We start from the raw sequence: 14,021 nt of genomic DNA, 5'->3' as shown, positions 1-14,021 counted from the left end.
CCATAATTTTCCAAGCATAACATACTGCATTGTATTGCTTCTCTAACACTCAGAATCCCAAACATATGTCTTCCATGCTGATCAATTCATTAAGCCTCATCCACCACGGGAATGTAGTTATTTTACTAATTTCACAGCCAGGTTAAAAAAACGCAGCTCCTTCGCCTGTGCCCGTAACTTCACTTATTAATCCTCAGGGAGAAGGGGGGTAGGGAGTCCCCTTTGCCAGCTGCTGCTTTCAGGCTTATTCCAGTCCCCTCTCAAGCAGGGCTTCAGCAGCCTCCCAGGAGCACAGGGCTCCCATGCAGTCTGCTGGGAGATGCCGCAAGGCCCTTCCCTGCTTCACCCAGGACATGCAGAAGACCCAGCAGCCCGTCCGGAGGGCTCAGGGCAGAGGGAGAGCACTGTGAAAGGGCACGAAGCAAGGCTGTAGCAGCAAGGAGCTAGTTCAGGGTGTTAAGGAAGCTGAAATGCAGCCATAAATTGGATTTCAAAATGGCCAGGAAGGCAGGAGAGAAGGAGATAAAACTTCTGCTCTGAAGTGAGCTTCAGTAAGGCATGAAGGTGGAAAAATGCTGCGAGTTACAGAAAACCCTTCCACACAGCTTCACAGCAGAAAGAGGATTCATCACAGCAAATAATTACAAGGCTTATATCATAATGTCTGGTTTTAAAGTCATTGCCAATTGACTAAAGGTTGGCTGAAGCAGTTAGAAGGGAGAGAAGCAAAGACACCAGGCTTTGAAGTGGTCATCATTTGATTATGAAAGACTGGGACTTTGATGCAATGTATTACCACAGTAACTTTCTCCTCCCTGTGATTGCCAGGGTTGCATACAGTTTCTTTAGATACACCTGTAAGATTCAGTTCCATTTTGTTCTTTCTGTTTTGAATACAGTCCTTGGCTGCTACAATACCAAAGAGGTGAGCAAGTCCCAAATTCAGGTTTCAGTTTCTCCACCAAACAAAGTTATGCTGATGTGGAAAGAGACAAAACTGGCCACACAGGCAGAATTTTTCACAGAAATCTAAAGAGGAGAGCCTTTAAATTCAGGCAGTGAATCCTCCTGAAAAGCCCAAGCTATCCGTCTCAATAAAAGCACCCAGAAGTCCCCTGCACTGCATTCCCTGCAAGCATCGCAGTCCGCACGGCCCCATCCACGCTGACCCGCGGGACACGTGAGTTAAACACCTGGGGTAACGTTTTCGGGTGGGATGAAACCTCTGCTCTCGCCAGATGACTCCAGCCTGAGCACTGGCTGTTGCCTCCCCCTGTTCCCTGTAAGCTGCTGCTCCTACAGCCAGAGCAGCAGAAGCAGACATGCCCCAGCCCCTCAGCTGCTGGGGTTCACAGCCTGCCACGCAGCAAAAATTGCACCCATTTCAGCGGGCTGTGAGCTGCCCAAGCTGAAGAACCGACCTCTGCTTGGTTTGGCCATACCGGAGGGCTGGGGGACTCGCACAGAGAGCGAGGTGCCCACTCCGTGGGATCACCCCAGCAGGTATCTGCAGAGATCCTGCAGCAGAGCCCAGGAACACATCTGCAAACTTTAAACCAAACAGAAATTCAGTTTGGATGTAGTTATCTTTTCCTTTCAGACTTATCAGTTCCAGGGCTTGCTGGAGAGGAGCTGAATGCCTTCTCGGCAGAGAAGAGCCTGCGCAGGAGGGAAGCGGTTGTGGGCTGAGGCTCTCACAAAAGCTGCTCCAATCCAGAGGCACAAAGTCCCCAAGCCACCAAAGGCTTCGTAAGGCTGAAGCACAGTGCTCCATGCTAGGGAGCTCTCCTCAGCCACTGAAAACCCCCTAAAACAAGACGAGGAGGAGGGCTTTACTCTTTGGCTTTGAGCCAAAAGGCATGGCACTGAGGAAAACAGTGTCACCTTTGTCCTTCTGTTGAGCCTTTCTCCCGCTTTCTAGTGCCAGAGATGCCCGCCCTGGTACTGGAGACCGAAGGAAAAAGTTTAAAGCTGGTCCAAACTTCTTTAGGAATCACTTGATTTTCTTTCCCAGTGAGGTTGCACTAAAGAATGACATGATGGATCCAGGCTCCCTAAAGTCACCTACTGCAAAAGGGAAAGACAGCGATGACCTGCACTGGGGGAGAGCCAGCGACAAGCACCTCGTTTCAGCGTATGGACCAGTCCTGGTACCACAGGACCTCTGGGTCCTGTACTGGTAAAGCAGCTCCCCAACTACACACTTTAGGTTAAAGATGTATTTTTGTTACACTCTGATCATAAATTTTAAGGCTTATTTTAACTTTCTTGCTTTCACCTTTGTTTTTCAAAAAAACTATTTCCCAGCCCTTCAACCAAGTGCACTTGAAATAGAATTTGATGTGTTTTCCTCTGAACTGAAAAACCCCTGTCGTGGTGACAGATATGTTGCTGGCATAAGATAAAAATCTGAAATAGAAAACACTCATCCACCACTGAGAAACATGCAACACGCTGGATCCCGACAGAACCACGGTCCTCCAAGAGACAAGTCTTTGTCCTCACGATTTCCAAAACAGTATTCTGAAAACAATGTCCCTCCCTATATAGATTTATATTGCTATATCTCTATCATTTTCCTTACACCCATCAAAATGAAGATATAATTAACCCATCCTCAATAGAAATTACAATGATTTTGAAATAGCAAGAAACAATCTATTTGCATTTGGTAGCTAATTATTCCCCCTACGCACACAGCCATCAATGTTCCCTAAAACCATTCACGGAACAGACAATCTGTGCTAGCCAGAGCTTCTGGAAAGGAGGGGAAAAGGAGGGACTAAGTGAAAAACCTCAACATTGGGGTGGCAAAATTTTCTTCAAACACGCAGCACCTCGAGCTCAGCCAAGTCTGTAATAGAATTGCCCTTCTGAACTCATCTGACAGCATTAGCATCCACCTGTGTATCGCATGTAAGCTGACAGCTACCACAGGACAAATCTAGTGGGAGCCACTGACATTTGCAAAATTATTGAATTACTAGTCCCTTCTTCACACCACTCCAAGGAAATACGAAGCCATTTTCCAATACACAACATCACAAACAGATCCTGCTGCCGTTGGACATAAATTTAACACCAGGTAACACCAGGACTACTGTCATAGCCATGCAACACATGAATTTTCAGTGGCATAGGCAGAGGTGCATCTGTTATTATTCACTCCTCGAAGGAGGAAGGGTGTGCCCTTCTTCCACTCATACACAGTCCTGAGGACTTGCTGAGGAGTGATCTCTAACAACGTGAGCTCGAGGGGAGCGATTTATTCCAGTTAGGTACATAACACTCAAAATTATGCCCTTCCCCGCCCCCACCCCCCGCCAGGCAAGTTCTGCTGACAGTTCACCTCTATTTCCTCATCATTCAGAAGGATTAGCTAGATGTTTTTAAGAGGTAAAGACGCAAGCCGTGGTTAGTGAGCACTGCCTCTCCCAGCTCAAGCACTGAGCTGAAGCAGCCTGAGAAAAATCAAGCCACCCAGGTATTTCTGCTTGACGTCCCGGGAGCCCCCAGGTTGGCCCTCCATCGCTTGTGCTGTAAGTATTTGGAGGAAGCTGATATAAAGCATCAAGGGCGGTAAATCACATCCTCCTTCACCCTCGCTTTCTGGAGGCAAGTAGATAAAACGCTGTTCACTCACTAGGAACTAACAGAGGTTTTCCTTCCTCCAGGATGCACCCGCAAAGCAGCGACTGGGAAGGAAGGAGCTCGGCTTCACCTTGACGCAATCCGTGTGCCTGCAACACTTACCTCGCTGGCAAGGCATTCTCTCCTCAACATGCGAAAAGTGATCATCCTTTAAAGCAAAGCCAAAATATCTCAACGATTATTTTTCTTCCCCCATCTGACACAGGTTTGCAGCTCCTCAGGCATGGGGAGGAGGGGGAGCAAAATAAAAAAAAGAGACTATTATTCTGTAGGCAATCAAAGCTAATCCCTTTACACATTTTCTTTCCAACAGAAGCATGAAATATCAAGTCCCACTGGGTTCTGATCACAACTAAACAGGACTAGGTGTTTTCAGTTCCCTTCTGCCAACACAGCTCAATGTGCAGCAGGCCTCACCTCGTATAATCATTTAACTCAACACGAAGTCACCCTGGTGCTCTACCCCAGCTCTAGAAAGTCAGCCCGTGCCTCAGTATGGCCTTGCAAGGAAATAGGATTACTTTGGCCTGGAGGAAAAAAAGAAACCACAACATGAAGGTCACCCATAAAATCATTACACAGATCCCTCTTCCCCAGCTCTTAGAGAAAAACCTTTATCAAACCCTCAACCTTAAAGTAGAAACACAAAAAGATATGTACATTAATCCCATATACCTCCGTCAATTTTTTTCCTCGTGTCTTTAGAGCAGTTGTTTACTGCAGCCAACTGCAGAGAAATTACAGTAGCTTAACTCTCCAACTCCCTCTAAAGGATTAATCTTCCAGTGAGCATGCTCACGCGAGATCTTTTTTCAGCAGTTGCATCCATTTCATGAAGTGAGGGCTGCTGCAGACATGAGGAAATGCCATTTCAGGACTACAGGCAAAGCTAAACAGCCCCCAAAATAAGGGCTAATCCCTTCCTAGAGCTCTAGAAAGGATCTCTGCCCAACCCTCTACCTCCAACGAGGTTTAAAGATTTCACGTTAGTGTGCCCTTTCAGGAAGAGGGGGGGCTAGTGGTTTCCCTGCAACACGTTTTAAATGTCTGATCTTGGCTTTTCTCTACAAGCTGATGGACAGTTCATCCACCGAATCTTAAGTCAAAAATAGCTTCTTCTCACTGGCAGATTTTTCTTTTGTATCACTTGTTGGCTCATCTTTGCCTTTAAAAAAATCAGGAAGATAACTGGGGGGGGGAACATTCAAATAAAAAGGAACAGCTTTAAAAATCTAGTTCTCAACTCTGCATCACAGTAGATAACAGATCCTGAGACACATTTAACTCCACAGATTAAGGACCCATGCAAATGAGGATTTGCTAGTAGACAACAAATCCAGTATCTAAACAAGGCTGTTCAAGTAATCTTGTCCATTCTCTCCTAGACAACTGTAGATTAAACTGCTCTATTTGAGGTATTTCTCCCTCACCCCAAACGGCGCACCTTGAATCAGAGCTTTCCTGGTGAAAATAAAGCTCCAAAATTAAGGACAAATATTTACACTTTAGAAATAGATTCTTCCATTTTCATCTCCCCATATTACCAGGGTACTGCCGGACCCCTTCCCATTTATCTATTTTATGTCTTGTTGCTTAATTGCTCTTTGTAGCGCCGATAAGAGATCCAAGCCTCCCCCTCCCCCACGAAAGGCTCTTATTTCAAGTTTTAAACCCTGCTTGAGTCTAGGACACATAGAGACCAGACTGTAACCCCTGAGTGCTGGGGAAAATCCGGAGTGGGCTACAGCCAAAGGTGTGAGATTGCTTCACAGATCCAGTCGCCAGACTTCACCCCAGCCATTACAAAGATCCAAACTTTTTTTTTTTTCTGAGAAGTCTTGAATGCCTTTGATGCCATGAAGCCCCTTTTATGTTTTAAGCCCTACATGTGAATCCACAAAAAAGGCAACATGTCATGATAGTGTTAAATAAGGGCTATGTCTGCTTTTTAAAATGAACGCTCACCATAGCGACAGTCTCAGTAAGGAATGATAAAACGTATGGTGACACTGGATATTTTGTTCTGTTGTCACCTAAATAGAATCACCCACAGAAAGGAAATCTCTGTTACCATGCATTAAAATAGACGCTTTGTTTTATTTATAAAGCATCCAAACTGGTTGGTTTGGATGTGTCATAGCACAGGCTGTTCATCCACCCCTCCCTGCTCTATCCTTTGGGGACCTAATGAATGATGCCTGCACTCATCCTGCCCTCGCGTCCCAGTGATCTCAGGTGGTGCTGAGGCTGCTCCAACTTCTCGGAGGAAGGTCTGGAGCCAGGGTGGGATCTGTCCCTGAAAATCCCTGCAAAGAAAAATCCCAGACTTAAGAGCAGGCAGATGTGAAAGCCTTGATGCGGGAAGATCATGTCCTGCGCTTCCTCCTCCGTTGCAGGATTACACCCAAACATGAAGTTGGCATATCAGATATGGAGTTATCCTGACCTGTCATTCCCAATTTGGAAACCAGTCATACTCTCTGAGAGTTTAGACTTTGAAGATTGACTGCTATTGATTCTTCTTCAAGCAAACAGCCCAAGCTGGCAATCAGTCAATAATAAGCAATTACTTGACAGCTTCTTATCTCCAGATGCCAGCCCAGACAGCTCGATTCATAGAGGCAGCAGGTCAATAAATCAAAGCTGTTCTCAAATTCTAAAATATCATCATTTAAAAACCCACCCAGCCTTCAACCTGGCTGAAAAAGCATCCAGGACAGAGAGATTCCTGCGGAACAGTATGGTGGCGTATTACTAATTTACCAAACAGGAGATATAGTACGTGATGTGGTGAAATCCACCTCTGACACTCCTCATTTGTCATGAGTAGTATGAAAGTTGCAGCTGGATGAAGACGATGAGAGAGAGAAGAAGAAGCAAAACCCTTCTCCTTCGAACAATTACTTGTAGGGAAGAAGCAGAGCAGGGCAGCCTTCCTTAAACACTCGCCGTTCCTGGCTGGGTCACTTTGACCCACCTCGCTGTTCACTGGGAGCCTCAGAAATACCAATGGACACATGTTTAACAATACCGTGACAGCAAATTGATGGCACCTTTCTAATATCCCCACTGTGACCTCTATACCCTGGATATAGAATTAATCATTTCTTCCTAGGAAATGCACTTTGCTCTTTCATGGACTAAACATGATGCAAGTATGTGAGCCAAAGGCTCCTCTTGTGCATTTCAGTGTGACCCAGAGGCAATGCTGTTAAATCCAGTGGTGCCAACACAGTGCAGCAGAGAGGAAAATCTACCTTGCCAAAAACTCATGTAGGCATTTTATGCTCTCAGTGCAGGCTCCTTTTAAAGACTCACTTGTATGAAAAGAGCTAAGAGTTGCCTATATAATTTGCAGGAGACCACACAGCTGGAATACAAGCCTAGTGCAATGGCAACCTTCTATCTAGTCCTGCAGAACCCAGAAATTGGTACCTTCACTGTTTGTCCATGGGTTCTCGCATAAGTCATGGAAACAGCCTAAGAGTACCAAAAGAACAGAGCAATACTTGATAAATAATTCTGCTTCTGCTGCTAGAGGGTGCAGGTGGCCTACAGGATGCTGTATTCTCCATGTCAGGTGTTAACCACTGGCACAGAAAGAGGTAAAAAAAGTACCAACAAGCTGCACAAGCACAGTAAATCCAAGACCCTTGGAGCCCGTGAAGCTTTCTGCTTATGCTGCAGAAGTGTCCCAGATTCATCAAGCTTGGGGCAGCTCCACCACCATACAGCAGTGTAGTTGTGACCCCGTCTAGGCGGGTTGCTAGGGGTCTAAACAGTGCCAAATACATCAGAGAAGGTGGCGGCATGAGGTGGGAACATCCCACCAGCAGCTCCCAAAGAACAGAGCATGGAGGCTTCTTGCTTCATTTCACATGACCTCTGGTTCCAGGAAGAAATATATTTGTATAATGATGACCGAATCTTGCAGACTGAGCATCTCCAATCACACTAGCTTGAAAAAACAAGATTTTGAGCCCGGTATCTAAACAAAAAGGGGTGACCCACTGGAAGCAGGGTCAACCCCACGGCTGGTACTCACTCTTCACACTCCATTTGCCACAAAATGCAGGTATTTGAGGACATGGTCTAAATGTCCTCAGTCTTCAACACCTTTCAGAGGTCTGGAGGAAAGGTCAGGTGAAAGGCAGCAGATTATGAATTACTTCAGTTGTACTTGCCAGCTGGGTCAGACTTCTTGTGGAGGAGCCTACTGAGGTTTTCACCTCGAGCTACACACAGTGCACTTGGGTCTTTATTTTGTCAGTGGCTGGGCCAGCAGGAAACTGTGGGAATGTATGCCCAAAATCTGAAAAGGATTTCTTCTCTTCTTACCCACAGAGCATCTACAGGTGGCTTTTACACTGTCAATCTAGTCTGCAACATCATGGCAAAGCATGGAAGAGCACTCATGAGAAAAAAAAAAAGCGTTAACACATAATATTGTATCACTATCACCATTTATAGTAAAGCCACAAAACGCCAAACCAGCTGACAGGATCCCACAAACCACACTACAGAGCAACAGCGGGCTCCAGAGTTTTGCAGCCTACCGGAATTATTTTCACACAATACCTGCATTTTTCTGGTATAAAATACAGTGCCCTTTCCTCTCCCCCTCCAGACATACAGATGAATGGCAGGTCAGCCCATCCATACTGCAAGGACAGTCTAGTGGTAGCACAGCTCTCAGAGGAGCCTGCACAACTGCTGGAGTTGCTGACCACCACTGAAACAGTTATTTATTTCCCCACAAAGGAAAGCAACCATGCTGCCTGCTATTGGCCTGCTTTCAGGGGATATACAGCCTCAGTCTAATCTGTGTTGTCATCATCCCCACTCCGCAAAAGGAAAATAATATAGCATAAATGCAGCAGTAACACAAGACTATTTCTTATCTTTTATGATGAAAACAATGGCAGTTGCAAGACAACGAGATATCACAACCTGCCATTCATCCTTCCCATCTCAAGGCATGACCATTTCATACAAAAGCTGGTCATCACCTGTTGTGCTCTGCGTCCTTCTTTTAAACCATAGCGTTGTGTTAGCACCAGGACCCTGCTGCTTTGGGTCTGAAAGTGTTGCTAGAGCAGCAAATGCTAGAAACTGGAGCAGAGAACAAAACGGCTCCACAGCCCCACTGAGGATGTTATCAAGAAGATAGCAAGAATGTAAAATGGGACCAAGACACCTCTCTTAGAGGAGGGAACTGCCATCTCCAATACTTTTGGTGAGCAGAATGATAATTTAGGAAGTCCATCATCTCAGTAAGAAATTACAGCAGCTCAGCCCCATGTCTACTTCTTATCAGGAGCCCCATGACCAAGGCATTGCTCCTCTTCACGATCCATTATTTCACGCCCAGCATGAACGTCCCATTGCAGTCAGACACCTCACAGCTGACTTTGGTGCAGAGAGGCAGGAATTAGGGACAGACTTTTCTGTAAAGGCAAAGTAAATTCCTGCTTGCAAGTCTAGCAGGTTGGCTTTGCAGGAGGAGACCTGGTCAGAGTACCTCTCACTGGACAAATCCAGTTTAGGTTAAATTCCAGAAGTTCATTGAGCAGAGTAGACAAAATTAGTCTCTTAATGGGGTCTCACTGTATTCCAGACACCTTTCAGGGCTCATCAGAGTAGCCCACGTGGTTGCGATGAGTACGGATGCTTTAGAAAATAATCCTCAAAGCAGACTGATTCAGGGAGTTTCCTTTGGCCCTTCTAGCACCTTCAGCATGGAGACACTACACCAAAGATGTGTGCACGGTGCCCTAATTGAAGTATTACTCACTGGAGTGTGGGGAGGAAGCAAGTTTCTGTGTAACTGCAGCCCACTGTCAAAATCAATCCATGGTGGTTTGTGTTCGCTGTATCACGCTGTCTGCATGTGCTGGCATAGAGTTAATTTTCTTCATAGTAGCTAGTATGGGGCTATGTTTTGGGTTTGTGCTGAAAACAGTGTTGATAATGCCGAGATGTTTTTGGTACTGCTGAGCAGTGCTTACACAGAGTCAAGGCCTTTTCTGCTCCTCACCCCACCAGTGAGCAGGCTGGGGGGGCACAAGGAGTTGGGAGGGGACACAGCCGGGACAGCTGACCCCAACTGACCCAAGGGACATTCCAGACCATAGGACGTCATGCTCAGCATATAGAGCTGGGGGAAGAAGAAGGGGGGACATTCGGAGTGATGGTGTTTGTCTTCCCAACTAGCCATTACACGTGATGGAGCCCTGCTTTCCTGGAGATGGCTGAACACCTGCCTGCCCATGGGAAGTGGTGAATTAATTCCTTCTTTTGCTTTGCTTGCGTCTGCGGCTTTTGCTTTGCCTATTAAACTGCCTTTATCTCAACCCACGAGTTTTCTCACTTTTACCCTTCCGATTCTCTCCCCCATCCCGCTGGAGGGGAGTGGGCGAGTCGCTGTGTGGGGCTTACTTGCCAGCTGGGGTTAAACCATGACACTGCAGCACCAGTTTTGGTACTGGAGAACTCTGGAAGACCTCAGAGGATCCTCGTACTTCACATGCACATGGATTCATTTCACCCCACGCTGATTCCAAGGATCTGACTAACTCTGATTTGTCTCTCGAGATGGACAAAAACTGTTTGAGGGGGGCCTTTTTTGATTAGCAGAAACTGCCCCTCTGCACCTGGTCTTCCTATCATACACCAGTGGCTTTCAACCTTCGCTCTGCCACCTATTTCCAGAAGGCTCCATGAGGTAGCTAAGAAAAGCAAGCCACTTGCAGTAGTCATATTTGCTATACAGACATTTACACCCTACTGGCATGGGATTAAAAACCACTCAGACAAACTAAGCAGAAGTATCAGAGGGGAAGTCCTGGAGGTGTCTGGCTTTACATATGAAAGCCAAATTTTTTTCAAAGCTTAAGCAAATGGTTTAGTGAAGCTGACAAAGACAAAAATTCTCATGGTGGCTTATGAAAATGAGTATGATGGCTAGCAAAGGCAGTACCAGCTTCAAGGAAGTAAGGCTCAAAGCCTGGCTCTGAGCTGGCCTTGCCTCCGGCTTGTAACACCTGTACAGGTTACAAACCAAGCAGCGAAGAGGATGAACATTATTTATCCACCCTCTGGATTAAAATTCAAAGGTGGAGAAGTTACATGAGCCGCTGAGGATCACAGCACTGAGAGACTGCCTTGCTCTGGGAACAGATGGCCAAGCCCCACGCTCTGAAGCCTGACATAGCGCACAGTGAGAATCCAGACCTCAGGAAAACTGAAGGGTTTTGCTGCAACTTGATCCAAAGGCCCTGATAGCACAAGAGTCTGACTGCGACCTTCCAAAACAGGCAGGTATCAATGCTCAGATGTCTCCTAGTGTGCCTGCTCACAACTCTGGGACAATCATTGCCTCCTCCACACTCTGAGCCTTACTCTGTTTTGCTCAACAACATACCTTTCACACGGCATGCAAAGCAAATGACCAGTGGGATATGGTCCAGCCTCACCTCAACTGGCATCTATGCTCCAGCTTTTCATCTGTATGTTTCCCAAATAGCTTGTTCCCTATTTGACGCATTAAAAAAAAGAAAAAAAGAAAACCCAACACAGAGAAATACAAACACATGGAATGACAAACACTGAAATAGTGTAATGTAGAAAAAATTAAATTAATTCACGGACCTGATTACTGGTCCATCCACAGTTTTTGCATCTTTTTAGCTATCCCTGATAAGGCATCCTCTACAGCATGCTAGTTCTGTTGAGACAATTCAAAGCATATTCAAAGTTATACTGACGTAATAAATGCACTCCTATGAACATGACTTTGGTCAACACACTTACATGATGTGCAGCACAGCCACATTTATACCAGCGTAAACATGCTTATATTGACATGGCTAAGCCCTGTGTCTTCACACAAATTAGCTATACCAATACAGAAGTGCCAACTTTAATTGTCTGTAAATCAGGATTTGTAGAGGTTCAGTCTGTATATGCTAAGAGCTGTATGTAAATGAGCTCTCACAGTACAATCTTCATTAACAGTCATAGCTTTCAACATGCAAAGGAACTGCCATGATCATCCTGTCAATGGTGATTTCTACAAATCCAGTGGCCCATGTCTGAAAACCTGCAACTGCTGTTTAAAACATGCCGCCATCATCTCCTGCTTCCTGACTTCTCTGCTCTGCTGAGGAGGGCTGTGAGGAAAACACCTCTGCAGGAGCCCTTAGCCAAGAGGTTTTTATGCCATGGAAGTAGCTTGCTTCACTCAGGAGGGCTTATTTTGCCAGCAAAACTGCACCCACACTCAACAAGAAACCTGCATAGCCTTACCAAGGAAGCATTCCTAGATGGAAGCATGGCTCACGCCTACCCACACATCTAGGGCTTAGACGTGCAACCCTATATCCAAGGTGCAGCCAGCATCTGAGCCATTACGTCACCGCTGAACAGCTCTCCCTGTAACGCTGAATACTATGGCATATTAGTAATTATTACTCAGATGCGTAAATGTTTGCAAGATCAAAACCTACCTGTCTAGCCGCGTTATGTAATTACAGAGCAGAGCACTCAGCAGCACACAGTTGCGCTCCTCTTCTGCCTGATTTGGATCTGCAATGTACCACTACGAGAGGCACCATGGGCTCATTCCCACACCGAGTTGTGTTCATATAAATAACCTATGCCACAGGTAGACCACTTGGCATGCTCAAGGGGGGCTGTCAGGAGAGGAAAGGTTTTTTATCTGATTTTGGGCACCACATCCCTGGAGAAGCTGATGCTGTCACACAAGCAACTCCTAGAATCTAGTAGAAAAGATAGAGATTTTAACTAGTCCTCCCATATGCTGCCCAGCCCAGAAGGCAGCAACGCGATACAGCATTCTTGTGTCAAGAGAGGCAGATGTGCTTAATACCACAGTGCAGCTGGTGAGTTAAGGGGAGGAGACACATCACCAAGATAATGGCAGCGTCTGCGTGAAGATTAGCTCTAAAAGTAAGCTTGGGAAAACAGCCCCTGAATTTATATGGAGAATAACAAAAATTTTGATTCATGTATTCCTGTAGAAAGAAATGGGGAAATTACTGTATTCTTGGAAATTCATTTGCAGAGGTGGCCTGTGTCTAACAGCCCCCGGACAACAATGCTGAGAGAGGAATCTGTTGAGACACACGTGGCTGGAAACCCACGTACCCAAAGAACAGGTAATGTCTTCTGGCATAGGCAGGAAACCCTTTCCTCCTGCCTTTATTCCTCTGGTGATGTAACACACAGGGATACCTACAGTTAACAGAAACCGTAGCCTGCATTGGCCAAACCTTCACAAAGCTCTGATAATGCAGTGAAAAAACAATACCGGTTGATTTTCCTTCCATGCAATTTAACTTCTAGTACTCAATATAACACACTTCTTCCCACTCTTGTGCCCAGAGCCAAACAAAGTGGATCTGCTGGAGAGTGAGGTTTAAGTAGGATTTAAGATATGGCTTGAACTTCTGATGGCAGTCCATGAAGCAATGGATCCTACCCAGGCTGAGCAAGAGACTGTAACCACATGGTTTTGTCACGCACAGAATAAAGGAAAGCATTGTGAATTCATGCCAAAATATTAAGGGCTTTTTCTCATTCAAAAAAATAAAACAGCTGAATCAACCAGCAGAGCAGAGCTTTTCCCAGTGCTTTTGCAAGGTCAGATGCAGCCGTAGCCAGACTGTGGCTGGGAGGAACCTGCACTGGCAACAGGCACTCCTGGACTGCATGGCTGTAACACAGCCCGCGGCAGAGGATGCTGATGGGGGGCTCCAGCCCTTTTAGTCCCCTCCCTGCTTTTCTCCGCTCACCTGCGCTGTGAAACTTGGCCTGAACTTCCAGCTGCAACAGCTATGCTCTTGTAAAACCACGTAAAAAAACCCAGATTAAAAAAAAAAAAGAAAGTTCACTAAAGTGACACTTTTCTACCCAACTTTTTGCTTTAGAAAAGTCAGTGACAGGTTGTCAAAGTGGATTTGTTTATTAAAAGTGGATTTTTCCTAGCAAGGAGCACAAAATGACCGTACAATAGATGCCATAATTCCATAGGTTTGTTAATAATTACATAGGCTGGAACAGGATACATTAGCCTAATTTAAGAATGGAATAAGAGAACATGTGAAAGATTACAGATCACATTTTCAAGATAAAGTCCAATGCTGCTATCAGAAGTCCAAAGAAGAGTGCTGGACATTTGGAGTCATACTGGCTTTCATCACAAATAGTTCATGTGTTACAAAGTGCTTCTAGAAGTTTTCCATTTCTCTTAATCAGGCCCACCCATGATCTCAAGGAATGAAGCCAGAAACCAGAGCACATAAACCAGAGCATATAAAATAGTGAACATTTTGACTTATGTAACTTGC

The 14,021-nt window shown here is 45.6% G+C and overlaps 1 protein-coding gene across 4 annotated transcripts in view; it reads right to left on the bottom strand.

Annotated features, from left to right (window-relative positions):
- The window catches only part of EHMT1 (euchromatic histone lysine methyltransferase 1), a 123,512-nt gene that overhangs the window by 97,715 nt on the left and 11,776 nt on the right, over positions 1-14,021 (bottom strand). Inside the window, exon 1 of one of the 4 annotated variants that reach the window (XM_030000069.2) lies at positions 4,327-4,350. The exons of 2 other annotated variants lie outside the window; for them this stretch is intronic. The gene's annotated coding sequence lies outside the window, so the exon portion shown is untranslated. Of the gene's footprint in view, positions 1-4,068; positions 4,179-4,326; positions 4,351-14,021 lie in introns of those variants that run through there. One more of the 4 variants, XM_030000066.2, reaches the window with a different exon arrangement.

This window comes from Aquila chrysaetos, chromosome 24 (genome assembly GCF_900496995.4).
Source record: "Aquila chrysaetos chrysaetos chromosome 24, bAquChr1.4, whole genome shotgun sequence".
Lineage (NCBI taxonomy): Eukaryota > Metazoa > Chordata > Aves > Accipitriformes > Accipitridae > Aquila > Aquila chrysaetos.
Note: the sequence above shows the minus strand (reverse complement) of the source record. Positions and strands in the feature narration are given on the sequence as shown.